The sequence below is a fragment of the Pogonomyrmex barbatus genome, unplaced genomic scaffold (genome assembly GCF_055798465.1).
Source record: "Pogonomyrmex barbatus isolate J1 unplaced genomic scaffold, ASM5579846v1 scaffold7, whole genome shotgun sequence".
Taxonomy (NCBI): domain Eukaryota; kingdom Metazoa; phylum Arthropoda; class Insecta; order Hymenoptera; family Formicidae; genus Pogonomyrmex; species Pogonomyrmex barbatus.
The window spans coordinates 4,530,725-4,543,011 of record NW_028297171.1 but is presented as its reverse complement, the minus strand read 5'-3'; the positions used below and the strand labels follow the sequence as shown (position 1 = coordinate 4,543,011).

The 12,287-nt window shown below is 38.4% G+C and overlaps 1 long non-coding RNA gene across 1 annotated transcript in view; it reads left to right on the top strand.

The window, feature by feature from the left end:
- LOC105427312 (uncharacterized) overlaps nucleotides 1-11,878 on the top strand; it is a 74,900-nt gene extending 63,022 nt beyond the window's left edge. The window contains exons 5-6 of the long non-coding RNA XR_016140844.1: nucleotides 10,578-10,803; nucleotides 11,118-11,878. This is a non-coding gene — a long non-coding RNA (uncharacterized LOC105427312). The remainder of the gene's footprint in view (nucleotides 1-10,577; nucleotides 10,804-11,117) is intronic.
- The last annotated feature ends 409 nt before the right edge of the window (nucleotides 11,879-12,287 follow it).

The following is a 12,287-nucleotide window of genomic DNA, read 5'->3' as shown; positions in this document are numbered from 1 at the left end:
CCGATAATCGGTTCGCTGCGAGGGGTGAAAATGACGGTTGATGGCTTTAGAGATATTTGGAATCCACTTATCACCAAAGAAACATCGATTGCAGGATAATTTACGAATGACAGGGAGAGAGGTCGGTTCAATATTCAAGCAATACCATGGCAAAATGACGCACATTCTCTCACTTTATACACGTGTCATTAGCACACACGCATTTTCGTATTACATATACGCATACACGCAATGAAATTACAATGTGTTGCCGTCACACATATCATCCTTCGAAAAGTGAAGATTTGGATAGCCTTACATTCTTCCTCCCTTGTATTTTAAGAGAGAGAAAAGGAGAAGAAGTTTACTTACAAGTTGCTCCCCAAATAGACATTTATTCTGCCTTTGCTATTTTGACAAACAACATTGGTTGAACATATGGGCAACAATTTCCGGTTATCCTCACTGATGAAAGCATTGTAATTCCTCAACATAATTTCTATTCACGGATTTTTACGAAAGGAAAAAACTTTTCCATCTACGACGTCGTCTACGATATTGTCTGGTGAGAAACACACAAATTTCTCTTCAAAGCGCGTTCAATTTACGAATGCATTCCGGAGAACGCGTCAAGTTTGGAGTTCACCTGTATTTACCGACACATTTTTGGAGGAGTCAAATACCCGGAGCCCTTCGGTATGCCTACGTTGGTCATTCACCTTAAAGTCCCGAACTCGTCCCGAAACTTCGCGTGTTCCTGTCGCGGTGCGCGATATAGCGCAGCAGGTCGCGGTGCATTATGCGCGCACACGCGCGTCCACACACGCACGCACGCACGCACGCACGCATGCACGCACGCACGCACGAGGTTACGCGATCGCAATTACGCGGTGTCGCTGCTCGCTATCGGCGCCGGCGAATTCGCCGAAACGCACCTCTCGCACCCCGTGCACCACCCGTGCTTCCCCCCCCCGCGATCGCATCTGTCACGTGTATGCGACCACGCAACATAAACGTGCAATCGTACACAACAGCGACACAGCAGCGTAGGCGTACCAAAACGATCTCTCTTTTTCTCTCTCCTTCTTTCTCTCCTTCTTTTTTTTCTCTCTCTTTCTTCTCTCTCCCTTGTTCCTCTCTCCGAGCACGCCAGTGATAAGTGCATGCCGCGAAAAACGAAACGCCGGATATGACGTCATCGCGCCTCGGCATATTTGCGTGCAGGACGACAGTAACGCAACTCGCAGCTGCGACTGCGACTGTGACTGCGACTGCGACTGCGACTACAGCGGCGTGATGAAATGCGTCCGCGAGATTAGGCACGCAGAAATGATCGACAACGGTCCTTTCATCTCCCCTCTGTCGAATTTTTCATATCCGTTGATAGCCGATTAAACATCTGTGCTCTAGCGTAGGTCGTAAAACGATGTAAATTAATTTGTGTAAAATAATTTAGAATAAATTTCCATGAATTTTTAACAAAATTAAACAGTTAAAGAATAGTCAAATAATTAATCGAAAATAATAAAATAGTAAAGATAATAGTTTGAAGATAATATTTAAAAATAAGTTTAAAATGAAACATTGATATAAAATTTAGAAATTATATTTTTTATTGACGTAGAAATTCCGTATATAAATTTCTCCAATATTTATATTCATCGATAAATAAAAATATTACATTTATATTCATTTTAAATGAATTTAATAAATATAAATGAATGATTTCAAAATGTGAATAGTTTCTCTTCGTTAAAGTGAAATCTAAAGACACATATGTATCAAATGTCAACGTTTACGATATGCATTGATTAATAATGTCATGATGATTAAAATTCATATTGTTTTAAAATTTTATCTCGATGGAATGCAATGTTAGAAGATATAAAATAATAAATATAAAATAATGTGATAATTATTACTTCGACGAACCGAGTCAAGGAAATGATCCTTGAAGTTTCTAAGAAATATAATAGACAGACATTCTTACATGATTCGCTGAAACGCATTCCGTTAAAAATACATTTAGGAACTCAGCGTGGCGCACGTACGGTCATCCTCGAACTTCCGTTCTTTTCCATAATGAAAAATTGAAAATATTCCGTGAAAATATTACTCACAGTTTTTCTTGCATTTCGGTTTTCAAAAAATAATAAATTAAATTTTAAGATTTTAATAATATAAATATATATATATATATATATATATACATTGGTTTTATTAATATCCATATTTACGATATGATATTTACATACGAGTCACATTAATGAAAAAATGATTGCAAAATTCTTGTTTGCTTATTATATTTATAAAAAAACAATTCTTTTCTCTTTTTTATTTATCAAAAATTTTTACCTCGCTTGAAAGCTCGTTACATTTTGCCTGCGATATTGCACACAATATTTTAATATTTAATACACACTACTTGTGAGAATCTCTCAAGAGGTGCCGATATACTATATGGTTTCTAGACGCTTCGAGTGATCCGAAGGCGCCACTGCATACCTCCGAGTGCATTAGAATTCCACACGAAAGCCGAGACGAGATGAATACTAGAAGCAAGAAATGCCATGCAAACGGAAAACCATCTAATTGCGTAACACGCGAGTTTTCCAAACTTAAAGAATAGATGACAATCGAATTTTTTATATAACACTATATATCATGTCTTTTAATATATTTTTAATATCAGAAACGCGTGCCACAAAAATAACAGATTTTTGCCATTCTCACTTATCATAAATCCATTGCTCAACGCTTTAAATAACTTAAAAAAATTGTAGGAAAGGATTTTCCTGTTTAAATTACTCAAGTTACGTAAACGCGTAACGGTACTGTGCGAATTACGTTTCGAATTATCTCCTTCGGAATTTATACGTTTGTCTGTATTATTGTCAGCGACCGATATATCTTTCTAGAGGATGTGCGCTAGGAAGAGAAACGATTGAAAACCTGTATGATGAATCTTTATGAAGCACGAAGTAGGCAGCATCCGAATGAAATAAGGAGTGGCTCAAGATGCAAGAGCGCAATTTCCTGCCATACAAATGACCCATTGAATGTACGAGTGTTTTACGCGTCACATTGTTCTTACTTAGAAAGGTAGAAGAGCCCGTAAATGTACTCAATACAAAATCCAACTTCTCACTATGCAATAATAACATTTTTCAAGAGTTATATTGGATCGTTGCATATGAAACATCTGTTTTGTATTAATAAGCTATCAATTTTCAAAAAAATAGAATGCAATGCGGAAGATGTTCAATGATGATTCATTTCTCAAAATTTTTATTAATTCAAAAGAGAAATTTCGAAAAAAAATTTCAATTCACGTATCGCCATAAATATATAAATAAGTTTAGAGATAAGAACACCGTGATTAATTAACAATGCTGAATACACTGAAATATATGATGTAATTCCAACTGACTAATATCACTCTCGCCGTTGCTCACGCAACTCGGAAACCGCACTCCTTCCCGTCCGTTGTTCAGAATCCGCGCGGTCCAGCGCGGATCGCCGAGTTCCGCGACAGAAGAGTGATTGCACGAGAAAAAAATGTCGGGAGAAAGAAAGAGACGAGGCGAGAGAGGGGAAGAGAGAGAGAGAAAGAGAGAGAGAGAGAGGGAGGGGGGAAGGGACAGAAAGAGAAAAAGAGACAATAGAGGTGCGCTCCTCCGGCGAGCCATACCGGTAGTGGGTGTGGGAGCGAATGCGATATCCCGCACCCACGTGCAACCGCACTAAGCTTGTAACTCACGGCCAGCGTTGTTTAAGTATCTTGGATACAAGTATGTAGACACGGATATCTCTCGGATACCCGTATACTCACGGAGTATTTAACGATCACAAATGTGACGGATCCCCTCTCGTATGATGATTGACAGCTATATTTGCACTGAACCGCGAGCTTTTTGTGTGCGGCCGGAGGGTTTCTCGATATCAAAACGCTACCAAGCGCTTAATTTTATTTCATATTGTGTGTTCAGTTCTGACATCGTAAATAAGGACATTATGGATTTCGAGGTCTCTCTCTCTCTCTCTCCTCGTCGGCACTTTAATTAAATATTCCAATTATCCTACAAAGCGACTTGCTGTCGGCCTCGTCGCTACTCGTAAGTGATGCGAGGCCCCGCGCGCATAATCAGGATCGTTGATTCCCCGGTTTTTATAGGCTAACCACTTCCTAGAACGCTAATTACTATTATCGTGGCGTTATCGTTTCTACTATCGAGGAGACGTTCGCGCCGCGTGCGAAGCCGCAGTTGCACAGAGCGCGGAGTTGCGTGACGGAATCCTCCTTGTTGCGTTTAAGAAACGCGTAGCTGACGTTGACTAACAATACGACTCGGAATTACCAGCAATCAAGCGCTATCTACTTAATTAAATTATCTGTCTCACTTGTTTTGTTTTACAAAACATACAGATATGGACCTTTACATACAGAAATCACAACTTCAAGCATCTACGTTTTCTTAATTTTGGAAGTTTTAGAAAGTGTCTATATTTTCTAAACCTTTTAAAATTTTTCTTCTTCTTCCATATGATTCCAAAAGTTTTATTAATCTACTTTGCTGTTTAATTTTCAATAATAAATATTATATTATATTTATTTGCTTGATATCTCGTTAAAGTTCAATATTATTTCTCTAAATAAACTTGATCAGTTTAGGATAAAAAATATTGTCACGTTTTTTTTTTTATAGAAAAAGAATTTGACAATTTTTTTTACTTATAAATAACTCTTTGTAGGAAAATTATCTAAGTTATATTATATGACATCATGTTCTAGCTTCATTCATTAAAAATACATGGTCTTAAAATAAATCCCTTTTTGTGAGAATTAAATCTACATTTCAGAAGATCCACGCAAGAATTTAATTCAGGTCTACGTTCCGAATTACCAGCAATCAGCGTGTCTCGGAATGAACTTCATATTTGTTCGGCAAGGAATTTAAGAATAATTTAGGAGCACATGTCGCACGTTCGGGCTGGATACATTCGATATTGATTCCGTTCTTTGCCCGCTGCTGCGTCACATGATTCTGGTTGGCGGCAACGAAGTGTGCGTGTATGCGTGCTTGTGTACATGCTTTATGGCATTCAAAGTCTAAATAACCGGCTACGTATATATCGATAGCGGTCACGTAGACCGCAGCTGCTTCATTCACAAAACTCATGTGTTATGCTACGCGCCACGATCCGGCTTTGCATTTGATTATTTCACTCACGTAAAGTGATATACCAGAGATATGTATCGTTAATTATTTAACATATCGTAATGAAACATATCGCGCAGTTAATATCTTTATTATTAAATTATATATTAGAGTGACGCGTCAAAGTGCAGATTTCACTTTTTATTTTGAGATATTGCGATGTAAAGGCAAAAACGTATCTTCCATCGGAAGTCCACATCGAAATGTCCGTCCAGGTCATTCACTGATACTTATCTTTTAATTATCTATACACTTTTGTGGTAGATAACGCGTATGGTTAACGTTTCCCTCGGTAGACCGATATAGCGCTATTACGTGGCGTTAATCAGCAGGAGATTAAAACTGCGGACTGCAAAATGTAATGTATGTAATGTACTTCATTCCTTAATTATATAATCGTCCGCACATGTTCTAAGACGTAGGATTGAGGAACGGATATAAAAAAGAAAAAGTCTACGAGCAAGACGAACATGTGTCTTTCGGATCTCCGTTGATCCTTTAAATATTTTGACTTTTTACACGGACGCCACTCGAGATGTCTCTCGAGAGACCACCGTGATTTCAACGCGGCTGAGAAGCATCCGATGCACCTGATCCTTCACACATTTCATATTTTCAAACAAATAACGACGCCCGAGATCTCGTGTTAACGACTGATTTATCGAGCTCGAATTCGGTGTTTTTATCATACCGTGGGAGATCTTCAATCTCAAGTCAAATAAAAGGCTTCATATTTTTTGTTACAAGTGATTCAGCACAAATTTAAAAATTGTAGTACCAGAAGGAATTTCCAAGACCACGTTTCGCTATTAACAAGCTAAAGTACATTTTCCTGTACAATGTCGAGAGACCACCGAGATTGTACCGGCTTTTAACGGCTGATTTAAAGCTACGTATAATACGTGACGTAACATTATGCTAGTATAGAAGGTGCGATGCCTCACGGCGAGTTCAGTTCAAAAACCGGGCTTCGAGGGAAGACTGGGCTTTCGAGGCTGAAAGCCGGTACCAACGATGGTCCGATTGGGATAGGTTTGAGACGAAACCGGGCCTTAAATCTAGTTAGATTAAGTCAGGGGGGCCCTCTCTAATGTGACCGCAAAGGAATTCCAAGCAAGAATCCCACCCCATAGGCGAAGTGAAGACGTACATCTATTTTCCCTAACGGGGAAGGAATTTCAAGATAGCTCTCTGGTTGTGACAGGAATTTAATTTGTCATAAACTTTATGACCCGCGATCATCTTTGATAAACACAATTAGTGGTTCTAACACATCGCCCGATTGGTCCAGTAGTATTTTTTTTCTGATATTATTTAAAAGCTTTATACGCATGGAATAAATATAACGTAATTCTATCTTTCTTAATTCTTTACATTAAGTCGAATTGACTGATTGATAAAACGAGAACACTGTACTTTTAGCGTTTGCTAAATGTTAAAAGTACAGTAGACATTAAAAAAAAAAAAAAAATTGAATGTGTCAACTAGATGTCTATTGTGTGCAAAAAGCGAGCGAGATAAAAAAAAAGGACATTTTGAGAATTATCAGCATAACATCTCGCCGCATTAATTAGTCGATCAACCTAATTCCGGAGGAGGCGGCGTTTAAATCTAACTCGTCAGGCACGACAGACGAGATAGGGAAAGACACAGGCGAGATAAAGCACGACCCCGGCCGATCTAAGATTGTATCCTCTCTATTGAGGGGTACGCGCTCCCTCCGCGTGAATGGATTCCGAGAAGGCGCGGACGCGCCCGCCGCGCCGGTTCTCCTTTCGTAAGCCACCGGCGGTGACCGTGGACCATGGGTTTAGGGACCGACGTTAGGATAGGTTGGATCGTTTCCACGTTGCCCCGTGTGAACGAGGACTCACGCGGGGCGATACGCAGGGCCGTCGTCTTTCTAGGTTGGGCCTGTCTCGGGAGCTTTCAACTTGCCCGCATCAAGAGCGGCGACGCCGTCCGAGCTCTTCGAGACTCTCACCTCCCTCCCTCTCTCTTTCTCTCTTTCTCTCTCTCTCTCTCTCTCTCTCTCTCTCTCTCTCTCTCTCTCTCTCTTCGTCTCTTTCCTGTTTGGTCCCCTCTTTCTCCATCCGTCTCTTTTCTCTCACTCTCATTCGTGCCACGTAGTAAATAGGAAACGTTCACGACGGAAGGAGTCTGCGCATTAACTCATGCGGGTATGAAACGTGCGTGCTGCACGTTGTTTGCTCTCGCGCTCTCGTGCGTGCTTGCGTGCGAGCGGATTGCTGTTTGAGTTTAATGTGGGGCGCGCGCTATCGCGGTAGGGCGTTATCACCCGTGGAAAATCTTCGACGGCCGTGGTATCACTCGTCAAATTGCCAATATCGCCCCGGTCCCCGGGGTTTTTTAATTCTTATCCACTTGTCCCGAAGCTCCGCGAGGATCGGGGATTTAACTCTTATCTAAATGAACGACTGCGCCGAATTTCTCTTGCGGCTAATTAACTTCGTTTTTTTTTTTTTAATTAGTCATTCTTTTTAAGGTGATATAATTCGAAAGAATCTACTTCGATAATATTTCAGTAAAGAGATTAAATAATTGCTTTAGAAAATTAACGAATGTTTGTTAACGACTGTCATTCGGCAATTGCCCTTTTAATTAAATATCTTAGCCAACGAGTGATTTTCCATTTAAAATGTTAGTTGGACATTTCGCACGCGCTTTGCTCGCGTGCGACGTTCACGCCGACGTACGATCACGTAAAGAGATTTCTTTTAAAGGATAAGAAAAGATAGAAGATAACCACGGTTGATTTGGGTTGTTTCCTTGAATGGAAGATACCTACGTATGTAGATCCGTCGTTAACGTACGAGACACGTCGTGCATGAAGAATTCGTCTTGTACTCCAAGAAGATACTACGCACACAGAAAAATATCTAAACACAAATATTATGCCAGAAAATTAAATACGCATTTCCGTCGGAGCGATTATCTCTGAAATGACCGTCAGTAAAATAAAGCTATTTTTGGAAAGGCAATTAAGCGCATTAAAATCTACTTTATAATTCGAAAAATATTTTATTTATTACGAAAAATAATAATAAAATGTGTAAATATAACAATTAAGATAAATAATGAAAGTTATAATAATTTACATTATTAATATTATTTTTATTTTATTTTTTTATTTTTATATTTTTATATTTTTATTTTATTTTTATTTTATTTTTTATTTTTTTATATATTGCGCATATTTATTTATTATTTATTCATTATTTATCCATTTGGAATATTTAAAGATATTCTATATATAAATTGATATAATTAAAAAACTATATGAAAAATTAGCAAATATTGCACATTTTTGTTACATTTAAATTTAAAAATAACTTTCAGAGATTTTATGAAAATATTAGATTGTACATAAATTCTTGTAAATATCTATTATTAAATATAATCTTGTAACATGTAAGAACAAAGACTTCCTTACGCAATAAAGTAAATTATACTTTGAAAAATATTAATCGGTAGATACAAGAACAGGATAGAATCTATACGATGACGATGTCGACGACGGGAATGGATGAAAAAAGTGCGGAGGGTAGGAGACTTGAGAACGATACAATGATTTACGAGTGACGATAGCGGGCGATGATTGACACTGGCGCCTGGTCATTATCATTACGCGAACATGGTGCAGTCTCACAACATATTTGTATGCAATAAAAATTGTGTAATCTCTCGATGTTTATGTTTTAGAACTAATTAGACTTGCTTGGTGCGATAATTACGCTCGAGGAAAAATTAAACGTTCTTTGCACTTGTAGCATACGTATGTAAAAACAGAACTGACGAAGCTTTTTCGTAATTCAAATGAAAACTGACATCTACAATCATAGTTTAGCAAGCTTTATTTTATTTTTTTTTTAAATTTTTAAATTAAGTTAAGATATATTAACCTCCGAACGTCATAGTATACTTGTACTTTCTTTTACTTACATTTAATATTTTATCATTGTATATGTCACGTTTTTCCGAGTGTTTGCCGAGTTTATCGTCGTAAGTTTAAAAATAAAAAGGCTTATTAATATTTGTTGTGCGAAAAGGGAACGATGGCGCACGCGATAAAAGGTGTCCTGTCATATGTTCGATAATCTGGGGAACCGTCCCCGCTTTTATAAGTATCACGTGAATGGTAACTTGGTATCCAAGTATTTCTTTATCGGAGAAGAGCGGAAACCCTCTTATCGCCTTACTACAGATAAAAACATAGTATTTTGATAGACTTAGTTAGATTCGAGATTCGTTAGAATCTAGGGTGTGACTATTTAATAATCGTCGTATCACGTCGCGGCTCACCCTTTCGTAATCGTCTCCGTTAGACAAAAAAAATTACTGTTTATTCTCTACATAGACAGTGTTTACTTGTGTTACTTGTCAACATACGTGATATTGCTGGCCCGACAACTTAACGTAATTGCACTATTTAATCTCGGGCTAAATGATCTAGTCATTCTAGTAAATTGTGAAAAAAAAATATTGGAAATCAAGACCATCAATTGATCTGATAGAAAAACCTTGTATGTCGTATTTGATCGGGACGTTCAACATTAAGCTGTTTAATACTTGATGATTAATGCGGAAGAATTAATACAAGCAAATTTAATTCGTGTGCGTCAGCATTGGCGTCTTTCGAAATTCCCCAAATACCGCGGAGGATCGATCGAGCGTTGATCGAAAGATAAAGAAATATAATTAAAGAATATAATTAAAAATTAGGACTAATGTCGGAGAAAAGAAATTCGATACGTAAAGGATTATTCAATTCGCTGATTGCAGCATTCCGTACCAAACGTATCCAGCGGATCGCTTCTTCCTTCGCGATTCACAAAATCAAGATCGTTAACTACTTCTCGGGACGCGATTCGTTTTTCGATGCTTTTGCTTTGTTCGACCATTCGACGTCGATCAATTTGAAAATATATCAACAGCTTCTAAATAGCAAGAAAAGATTTTCATAGTCAATAGTGCACATATATTCAGTAAAAATTGTAAAAAGGTAAAAAAATAAGATATATAAACATAAAAAAAAAGAAGAATCCTGAACTCACTTTCTTTTTCCTTTCTTTTTCTCTTCATCATCAATACGCTCTCTTTACGTCGTTTTATATTCCTTTATTATATCGAACACGAATCACTTAACTGTAACGCTTGAATCTCTTAGATTGGCAGGATCCATTAATCTATGCGAACAGCATAGCGCGCATTTAACAAATAAAATTCATTTTAATAAAAACGTTTGTATAGATTTTTTAGAATAGTCTGAAGTTTTCAGGTAGGTCTTCCTTCGCTACAGGACCTTTTACTTGAAACGCGAAAAATCAATCGATAAAATGTGGCCGTTAAATTCCGCAGTAAATTCAGCAGTAAATCCCCAGTTTCCTCAACCGCCAGATGAATAGCCATGCATGTGGAAAACGACAGGGATACATTGTGCACTTTACGTCGGCGTTCTCTGATGAAAGAAGAAACTGAAGAAAGAAGAGGTCGGAAAAGGGAAAGAGGCCTAACGTCGAGGAAACTTGAGGTTTCACCTGACTGAAGAAATAAGGATCAACAATTGAATCCTAAGGAATATCAGGTATGCGATCCTCGATCATTAAGCTTTACTAGCAGGTACATATGATCCTTGAAGAAGAATTTCAATCTTCAGATCTGCCTGTTGCAGATCAGCCTGTTAGGATTTCAAGTTGCCACGCGTATACTGCTTTACACAGTGTGTGTGTGTGTGTGTGTGTGTGTGTGTGTGTGTGTGTGTGTGTGTGTGTGTGTGTGCGCGCGCGCGTGTGTATGTGTGTAGGAACCACCTGTATTTTGGCCGTGCCATAATCGGATAATGTTGTGTTAGACGTGTTAGACGTGTAAATATTCTAACAAAGATCTTCCAATCCGCAGATAAATGCAGCCTGTATCATAAATTCCTGAGTGCGTCGAATTTCGTTCGACGAGAAGAGAAGAGTATAGAAAGAGGGAAGAGGATATATTTATTGGTCTCCTTTAAAAAGAAAGACAGTGGAAAATACTTAAACAAAAGAACGAAGTTTTTGTTTTCAAGTATATAGTCCGTTTATTTAACACTTAAATCATTCTCATTAAACGAAACAACACGATCGAGGTGAAGAATGAACTGCGGTAGGTAGGCTCAAGCGCAAAAGAGCACGATATTGTTATGCGGCGCAGTATGAGGAATGCTTCCAAATAATATCGGGTATCATTTATCCGTGTATCGAATTCGTGGCACGTAGGTATTCGGCGTAACGATTCCGGTCTTTCGGGGCATTCGCGTGCGCCGACAGGTATTCATCGAAGAAAGCGCGTAATTATCCGTGCATTCGCGCAAAGCCAGTTAGTTCCCACCCTCGAGAGCCAACGATTCGCCGGTATCGGACTCCAAGTCCCGTGGCCAAATACAGAGTATCGATTGACTGTATAAAAGAGCGATGATATTTGGCACGCCGTTTTTTTCCCGATCGCACGGAAAAGACGACGTGAATTCCTACGGGAATGTAGAATGTAAAAATGGCTTCCGCCCTGAGAAGAGTACTTTAAACCTAGCTCGGACAAAAATGTGGTTTAAGAATCATTCGATTAGCTAAGTAAACGAGACACACAATTGAAGAAAAAGAAGAGATGAAGAGATTGTAGTTGAATTTAAACGGTACTTTAGTCAAAGTTAAATACTCAAAATTTAATAAAAATTTGATAAATAAAATTTCATTAATGGGAATTTAATAGGATTTAAGTTGTGCGATGAATTAAATAGAATTTTGCGATATCGTTCTTTATTGAGTTCTTTATTGAGGATTCAAAGGATGAAACGACATTTTTCTGTGGCAAAATCGAAATCGTACCGTGACGGAGACCGATGCGAAAACGGCGCGGCAAAAAAGGCGATCGGAGAACGCCACCGATGCGGACCGATTATTATTTTTGCGCGAGCCGACAGGCTACGGCCAGACCAACGAGACAGGGGCCGAAAGGCGAGGAGTGCCCAAGGTATTTATTACGGCGCTTTAACTTCCTCGTGTAATTCACTTGCGCGGTGCAAAGTAGACCGTAAGTACG